The sequence below is a fragment of the Convolutriloba macropyga genome, chromosome 1 (assembly GCF_964194025.1).
Source record: "Convolutriloba macropyga chromosome 1, txConMacr16.3, whole genome shotgun sequence".
In the NCBI taxonomy this organism is placed as follows: domain Eukaryota; kingdom Metazoa; phylum Xenacoelomorpha; order Acoela; family Convolutidae; genus Convolutriloba; species Convolutriloba macropyga.
In genome coordinates this window covers 54,132,777-54,142,659 of record NC_134468.1, presented here as the reverse complement: position 1 = coordinate 54,142,659, position 9,883 = coordinate 54,132,777, and the positions used below count along the sequence as shown (strand labels likewise).

The 9,883-nt window shown below is 35.6% G+C and overlaps 1 protein-coding gene across 1 annotated transcript in view; it reads left to right on the top strand.

The window, feature by feature from the left end:
* The first annotated feature begins 3,217 nt into the window (after positions 1–3,217).
* The window catches only part of LOC142349781 (uncharacterized), a 191,928-nt gene continuing 185,262 nt past the window's right edge, over positions 3,218–9,883 (top strand). Inside the window, exon 1 of the mRNA XM_075401553.1 lies at positions 3,218–3,247. The gene's annotated coding sequence lies outside the window, so the exon portion shown is untranslated. The remainder of the gene's footprint in view (positions 3,248–9,883) is intronic.

Here is a 9,883-nt window from a genome sequence, read left to right as displayed (position 1 = left end):
AGAAATAACTAATTATAGAAAAGAAATTGATCAGAACTTGTCGAGATAGGCTGGCAAAAATTGAATTTTTTTCGCAATTGTGAGGCATTAGAGAGCTAGATAATTTTAAAATTCAAAGATGATCGTTTTGGGGCCAAATCAAAAAGCCGTAACTTGTTTTGAATCATAAAAACTCAATCTAAAAAAGGTGATTGAAACAAAAACAAAATTGTCATGAAATCCTTTCAAAAGGTGCTACTTTGCATTTAAATTATTTTATAATATGTCCTGATTCTGTGAAAGGCAATAAACGGAAGGCAGCACCAAGGCTGTTTGGTGACGTCATTGAAAACTTCATATTTACCTTAAATCATCCAAAAAGAGCAAATTTAATTAGACACAATTGACACATTCTAGTCTGGAATGCCCTTAGTAAAAGAAATGCCCTCAACAATTTTGTCACAGCAGCATTTCTTGACCTATCAAAAGCTTTTGATTCTATAAATTATGACATTTTGGATATCAAGTTAGGCAACTTAGGTTTCGATGAGAGCTCAAAAAATCTCTTAAGAAGTTTCGTTACAAACCGCCGCCAATCCGCTGTACTACAAGATTGCATTTCAGATGAACTAATGCTTCATAGAGGTGTACCACAAGGAACAATACTTGGTCCGCTCCTATTTAATCTGTACCTTAATGACATGGCAACAAGAGTTGATAATGAAACTGAACTCATACAAAATGCTGACGATACCGTTATTTTAACTTTTGATACCTCCATTGACAAAAGCAAAATCAAGTTAGAGCAAAATGCAAACAAACTTTTTCGATTTTTTCATGAACATCACCTCACAGTTAATACCTCTAAAACTGAATTCATGATATTTGATAAGAACAAAAGAAAAGATTTCATTGAACAGATAATTTTAGATTCAATTCCAATAGACGAGAAACCTGAAGTAAAATATTTAGGGGTTCACATAGACAGCAATTTAACGTTTCAAGAGGAAGTGAAACATATCTTGACGAAAAATGGCCAGAGGAATAAAAACAATTTGTGCTATTAGAAAATCAATTCCACAAAAACTATTGATACTTGTCCTAAATGCCCTAGTATTAAGTCACTTGCACTACTCAGCGGTTATCATTCACGCAATTGAGCATAATTTAATAATGCCTCTTGAGAAACAGCTTAACTGGTCATTACGAGCAACCTTTTTTAGACATAAATTTGAATCTCTTCAAGATATTGAATGCAGTCGGAATATACTACCCGTAAAACTCTCTTTAAAAACAAAAAGATTACAATACTTTTGGAAAATAAAAAAAACAGTTACGACCTGCTTTTTCACCAACATCGGGACGTCCTTTAATCACCTGGAATCTTCATGAGTCTATAAGGACAAAAAAAATGTTCTGGGACCAAAAATTTTTCTCTATCAAAAGGCAAAACTCGTTTGTTAGATTAGCGATACTAGATTGGAATGAACTACCCAGCGAAATTAAAATCAAACAAGACAAAAAAAGTTTCCCCAAGCTACTTAGAACTTTCTTCTCCTCAGCTTACAAAAGGAACCCTTTTTTGTGGAAGGTTACTTGTTCAACATGGCGTGACTTTAAATTTGGAAAATGAATTAGAACTAATGTTTACTGGTTGGGTTGACTTTATAAACTTAATTAATTTTTATTTTGAGATATGCGACATAATTTGAATTTAACTCAAGTTTTCTGTTATAATATGTAAATAATAAATCCATTTAAATAATTACACTGCCGGACTAATATCAATTGTACTCGTTGATGTGGATCGGAATTCAGTGTTTTTTTAGAAAAAAAAGTGTGTGAATAAAAAAATTAAGGCTACCAAAAAGTTCTCCCAAAATTTTGTAGTCGATGCTAAGCGAAATTATCAATTTTTTTTGCGTAATTTTTTGAGCGTAGTCGGAAACGTATTTAGCGTTTGTGCGTCTTATTTGTAGTAAATTGTTGCTCTTTTTTTTGTTCTATTACTCGCTTGAGTAATCGGAATTTTTGTCCGAACCTCAAGGTCGCACCAATTGATTAATTAGTAATTTTTGGTCAATCTCTGGTCAAATTACCCTTTGGAGCGAGCATTATAAAAACTTATTAGTTGTCCTCATTTTCAGATATCGGTCCAAAAAATGTTCACACTTTGTAATATTTTTAAAAAAATCAACAAATTATCAAATATGCTAAACACTTATCTCATTTTTCTTCGTCAAAAACATAATTTCGTAATATTTTTGAATTCTTTTTGTGATACCGTTGGGCATAAATAGCAATTGATGCTCTGATTTACATCTCAAATCCTCGTTAGTTGTCCGAAACAATTGAAAATAGAACTAAATATAGAAAAAAATTGATCAGATATTAGGCTAAACTGTTATGAAAGGCTAGCAAAAACTGCATCTTTCAATTTTTTTTGCATTTGAATGCTGTATTCATTTGTAATAATAAACGTAACCCTATGATCGTTTTATAATCAATCCAACAAAACTAGATCTTTTCAAATGATTCAAAGTCAATTTCTTTTCTGAAAAGTTTGATCTAATTTAAGCTAAATTGTCATGATATGCTGCCAAAATTTCCTTTTTTGCTTTTGATTTTCTTAATGTCTTTTGATTCTAGACAAAGAGAACTTAACGAAGATAGCACAATGGTTGTTATACGAAGATAGCACATCATCAAAAATTCCGTAAATTTTTAAATCCATCCAAAAAAAATTTTTTTTTCGAGAAATTTTGTCAATTTTTGTTTAAAATTGACATCAAATACTGCCTCAAAACTGTTTTCTCAGAAGGCAAAAATGTTTAAAATATCATTTTGTACTGAATTCAGAGACGCAGAGAGCTTTAATTTGATACCACATATGTTATTGTGGAATGCCCTCAGAAAAAGTCAAAAATGTCTGAACAAAAAACAGGGGATCACAAAAAGTTCGGCCAATATTTTAAAAAATGCGAAAACGTCTGTTAAGTCTTTGTTTCGCGAAGTTTGAAACCTTTTGTGTGTAATGAGTATTCTTTGTAAACAGTTGTTGCTCTTTTATTTTGTTCTTTTGCTGGCTTGAGCAATTGGATATTTCGTAAAAAAATAAACTCCTTGAAAAGGGAAGGCATTAGGTCGCTGTGTTGAGAAATTGAAAACGCTAAATATATGGTTTACTGAAACGGCTGAGAAAACAGAACTTGGAACTGTGAAGTGTGGAACTGTGAAGCCTAATTGTTGTGATAAACTTATTAAATAGCACTCCCTGCTGTTTAATAAGTCATTTCAGATTGGTTTTGGATAAACTGATAAGATACAATAATTGAAGAAAGCTTTTGGCGAATAACCTGGATCGGGTCGAAAATTCTTCATTCACACTTTAATATACCCGGTTAGGGTGGAAACTATCATCTGAATTATACCCGGTTAGGGTGAAACTATCATTCGACAGCAACGAACTACAACAAAAGTATGGCTATGGTTGCGGATAACATCAGATCATGGGCGGAACAGTCTGCATGCTACTTGTGTGATGACATTGTACAACGGAATGATTCCATAAATTGCGTAACCTGCAGAAAAGCAGCACATAAATCCTGTATTGGCATTAAAGCACCTATAAAGGGAGAGATATTATGGAGTTGTGAAAATTGTGGCTTACCCTCAGTTGGTGATATAAACAAACAACTATCAGAATTGAGCCAGAAAGTGGAAGACCTGCAGAGCGTTCCGGAAAAATTAACTCAGATGCATGCAGAAATTAAACAACTAAAACCGAAGTACAGCTCATTTTTCCAGAAGCCTACTGTATCGCAAGCGGTCACAAACTCAATATCAGAAACTTCGCAAAAGCAACTGTTTATGTTAGACCCAGAGAGAAAAGGTTCCTTCAACCAGGAACATGGATTGTGGCGCAATAGACTTGACAGCAATAACAGTGTAAAACGACCCAAACCAAATGACTGGGATGATATCGATCAAGGCGACTTTATTGCTAAATCGAACAGGCCAAAAATAATCCAAAATGTTGGCACAAGGGCAAGTTCCGATGACTTTAGTGGAGTGAGAAGAAAGCAAAGCAGACGGCACATCTATCTAGGACACTTGAATACAAACTGCACTGATGAATTGATCAAGAACTGGTGTGCGAATAATGGAGCTGAGTTACTACATCTCAGAGAAATAAGCAGAGAAGGGTCAAAACTGAGAAGCTATCATCTAGTTTTCCCAGAATCTTCTTCGGACATCATTGAGAGAAGCGACTTTTGGCCGGAGAATGTTGTGCATGGCAGATACTACTTAAACGAGGAAGCGAGGAATTGGCTTAAATCTATACCGTCAGATGAGAATGCATCTAACTGACTAAAAAACCGTCTTTACTGTGGTCTGCTAAATATCAGGTCGCTCAGAAATAAAACAAACGAACTTTCAGATGAAATCTTAAACAATAATTATGATATTTTTTTATAACGGAATCGTGGCTGTCAAGTGATTTTGATGAAAACTATGTGTTAACTCAGGCGTACGAAAATTCACCGCTTTATAGTCATCATAATTTGCCTCGAACAAACTCCCGAGGGGGTGGATTAGCGGTCATCTACAAACGTAAAATCGAACTTACGCTTCTCTCGCATACAAGTACGTCAGACCTTGAAGCTGCCTTTTTCTGTTTTCCAAAGAAAGTAATCACTCTGTGCTTGCTCTACAGGCCACCGTCAGGCAGCACAAAAGTGTTTCTTGAGTTTTTACGCAATAACATTCAACCCTTATCGATTGAGAGCGACCTGTTTTTAATTGGTGATTTTAATATGCCTCAGAGCACTGCCCTAAATTCCTTTTTCGAAGAAACCTCCCTAACACAGCTAGTGAAGAGACCAACTCATCGTGCAGGAAATATTCTGGATCTATTGGTAACAAATGAACCGTATTTATTTTCTGAGATCGAACAACAACACTTAAACTACAGTGACCACGACCTCATCAAATATTGCCTTTTCAATGAGGTTGTTTCCTCAAATAGCGTAAAGCAAACTGTTTTCAGAGCGTGGAAGAAAGCCGATATAAATAAGCTTGCGAATGATGTAGAGTTGTCCTTAGATCTGAATGGACACCTTACCTGTGTAGATAATGCTGCTGAACTCCTTGTTGATTCAATGGATTTTGCTGCAAAAGAAGCCATTCCAATCGAGAGGCGCAGTTCCAAATTGGCTATTTGTCCTTTCTTCGACAGAGAGCTTCAAGATTTAAAGAGAGACAGAAGAAAGCTCGAAAAAAAGTATAAGAAAAATCCAGACAACCAAAGTAAAGAAAAGTTTCTGGCGGCAATCAGGAGATGCAAGGAGATGTTCAAACGAAAGAAAACTGAATTTTTTGATGAGCAGGTTAATCGAAATGTCGATCTTAAAAAGAAGTACAGCAGCTTCAATATGCTTATGGGCGTTAAAACTACAGAAAAACTGCCTGTTGGTTGGGGAACAGATGCTGAAATTGCACAAAAATTCAATACCTTCTTTGAGGAAAAGGTAACAAAAATCAAAAGTTCTATTGAAAACGCCACCACGACAACAGTTGATAAACTAATCTCTTTAAAACCAATACACACAAGTCATGTTATTCCAATGAGTGTTTTCAATCCCGTGGATCTGAATGCTCTGGACAAAGCTTTTACTGAAATGTCAAATAGCTACTGTGAACTAGATTCCATGCCCACTGTGCTCTGCAAGCAGCTGTACAAATCCTGGAAATTGTTCTTTTTATTCTTGATAAACATGAGTTTTCAAAATGGCATTTTTCCTAAAATTTTTAAAAAATGCCTTGTGAAGCCGAAACTTTAAACGCAATCTTTGGACACAGAAGATCCCAAAAGCTATAGGCCCATTGCAAACTCTTCCTTCCTTTCTAAACTTCTTGAGAGAACTGCAGCCGGCCAACCACGGACACATCTAGATCAAAATTGCCTGCTTGACCCACAGCAATCAGCATACCGACGTTTCCATTCTACAGAAAGTTGTCTCCTCAAGACCATAAACGACCTTTATGTAGAGCTTGACCAAGGAAAGTACCTTTTAGTAATTGGCCTTGACCTAAGTGCAGCGTTTGACACTCTGGATTTTGCTAATTTTGGGAAAATTTTGGAAGAGCGCTTCAAAATAACAGGAAAATGTAAACAGTGGATCATGTCTTACTTAACTGAAAGAAAATAACAAACTCAAATACGGAAATCATTTTCTTCAGAGACTGAAGTTTTCTACTGAGTACCTCAGGGCTCCATTCTCGGACCGATGATTTTCTCGATGTATACAACCCCAATTGGTGATCTTATCAAACAATGTAACCTACGGTACCAAATGTACGCCGATGACACAGTTTTGTACACCACAATCGAAATGGAGGACGAAGAGCCACTTATTGAAACGCTGAGGTTACAAGTAAAAGAATTGTTCGGAGCTTTTACAGCTTTGCAACTCAAAGTTAATCCGGACAAAACTGAAATAATGTTATTGTCTACTAAAAAGAAACGTCCAAATATCACAACGCTAAAAGTGGACCATTTTGTCTTGAATATCAGTAGCAATTTGGTTTCACTCGGTGTTAATCCTGATCAGCACTTGAGTTTCGAAAAGAATGTCAACAAAATCACGAGCTCTTGCTACAATGAACTCAGGAAACTCTATAGAATAAAACATTATCTTTCTTTAGAGTCACGAAAAATTGCTGTACAAAATCTAATCATCTCTAGGCTTGACTACTGCAATGCTATATTAGTGGGTTTAAACATCAAAGAAATAACAAAATTGCAGAGAGTACAGAATGCCGCTTGCCGATTCATTTTTAATCTTCGAAAATATGAGTCTTGTCGAGAATTCAGATACAACCTGCACTGGCTGCCTGTTGCTCAGCGAATCGATTTCAAAAATTTTGACATATGTTCACAAAATTGTGTTTAACCTTAATGTGCCACTTTATTTGAAAAGTCTAGTGATTTTACAGTACAAATATAACAAAACTCGCTCTGAAAACAAATGGAAACTGAAGTTGCCAAAAATCAAAAACTCTTACGGTTCACGAGCTTTCTCTTTTCTTGGCCCAAAGAAGTGGAACGCTCTGCCCTCACACCTACGTTGCATAGCTGATCATACATTGTTCAGGAAAGAGTTAAAAACGTTTCTTTTCTCGAGTTCTTACTGAATGCGTCTTTCAGAGAGAAGATGGAAAACAAAATTGTTCGGAGGTCCAGAATAAACGAAATCAAATGCAATTTATTGAAACAACGCTGTATAGTCGTCGAATTGAGTAAACCGTACCGCAAATTAACCCTTCCAGAGAAAAGTCAACGATTGTTTCAAAATTGTATCTTAGGATCATCGCTTGTGTATGGCGTGTTTGTTGAAAACGCAATTACTATATCTTGCCCAGGAGGCTGCATCTCAACACTCTGCAGCGATCGCGTAATTGAAAATATGAAATCATTTGGTGTAAGAAATGTAGTTGTCATGGCTGGTGCAAACAACCTGTTCGATAAACGTAATAAACCACTGATGGGACCTGTCGAAACATCAGATGAGATGTATTATCTTGTTGAAAAACTCAAGTTCTATAAGTTTAAAGTAACGATTATGGCACTAATTAACCGAAAAGACAAATGGAAAATCATTAAGAAAGTAAATGACTGCTACCGGGATGTTGCACGCGATCATCGGATTCCTTTCATTGAACATAAAAAGTTTCGATATCGACATATTTCGTCGGATGGAGTGCATCCAAATCCGCAAGATATTCGGGAGTTGGCGTCTGATTTTCAAGCAGATTAAACAGTGGCATTTTTAAAGCAAGCATGGTTTTATCAGATTTTAATTCAGCAGTTGTGAGAATTGCTCGGTTAGAGCAGAAGTTTGACGTTCGATTAAATGCTCGGTTAGAGCAGAATACTTACAGTTTTTAGGCTCGGTTTTATCAGATTTTAACTCAGTAGTTGTGAAAATGCTCGGTTAGGGCAGAAGCTTGTCCTCCGATTGAATGCTCGGTTAGAGCAGAATACTTAAAGTTTTGAGGCTCGGTTAGAGCAGAAGACGTTCGGTGAAAAACATTGGTTAGAGCGGAAGTTATGTTAATTGTTCTAATTTGGGATCATGTATATTATTGGAGAAGAAAGAAGATATTCTATTTGATCTGCTTTGGAAACATGTCTATGCTCGGATAGAGCGGAAGTTGTTCTAATTGTTCTTCTTTTGGAACAACATCTATGCTCGAATAGAGCGGAAATCTAGATGAGATCATGAATCCAACCTACCTCTGTGTCCAGAAGAGGTGGAGAAACAAGACCCTCTACTACTACTACTACTACTACTACTACTACTACTACTACTACTACTACTACTACTACTACTACTACTACTACTACTACTACTACTACTACTACTACTACTACTACTACTACTACTACTACTACTACTACTACTACTACTACTACTACTACTACTACTACTACTACTACTACTACTACTACTACTACTACTACTACTACTACTACTACTACTACTACTACTACTACTACTACTACTACTACTACTACTACTACTACTACTACTACTACTACTACTACTACTACTACTACTACTACTACTACTACTACTACTACTACTACTACTACTACTACTACTACTACTACTACTACTACTACTACTACTACTACTACTACTACTACTACTACTACTACTACTACTACTACTACTACTACTACTACTACTACTACTACTACTACTACTACTACTACTACTACTACTACTACTACTACTACTACTACTACTACTACTACTACTACTACTACTACTACTACTACTACTACTACTACTACTACTACTACTACTACTACTACTACTACTACTACTACTACTACTACTACTACTACTACTACTACTACTACTACTACTACTACTACTACTACTACTACTACTACTACTACTACTACTACTACTACTACTACTACTACTACTACTACTACTACTACTACTACTACTACTACTACTACTACTACTACTACTACTACTACTACTACTACTACTACTACTACTACTACTACTACTACTACTACTACTACTACTACTACTACTACTACTACTACTACTACTACTACTACTACTACTACTACTACTACTACTACTACTACTACTACTACTACTACTACTACTACTACTACTACTACTACTACTACTACTACTACTACTACTACTACTACTACTACTACTACTACTACTACTACTACTACTACTACTACTACTACTACTACTACTACTACTACTACTACTACTACTACTACTACTACTACTACTACTACTACTACTACTACTACTACTACTACTACTACTACTACTACTACTACTACTACTACTACTACTACTAAGTGTGCGATTGTTGCGAATTTTGCTAAATTCTTCTCTTCTTGCCCGGTCTGTCTGCGGTGACCAAAATACTGCAGAGAATTTCATGTTGCATCATTTTTTTAAAAATTTTCTACGGGTAGCTTGGACGGGTTTTATGAGTATGATAACCAAGATGAGTTAGATGAACCTGGGCCAAATATGTCTACATTTTTAAGGTAGAAAAGACGAAAAATATTTAAAAATTAGGGGAAAATAATTATAAAGAGCGGAAGTTCGCTTAAGAGTCAATGACCCAGTTTTAATCTGCAGATATAGAGCAAGTGGGCTTACTCAATTTTGCGTTATTTTTCATGGAATTACTTTGTTTGCATGTGCGTTGAATTACGTTCTTCGCCTTTTGTAAAACAAAATTGTCAGTCTTTATCTCAGCAACAGCCATTTTGTTCAATGTTCAATAGTGTCTTGATATGTACGCTTTTTGAATTGCGTAGACTATTGTCTTTTTGGGTATTAGG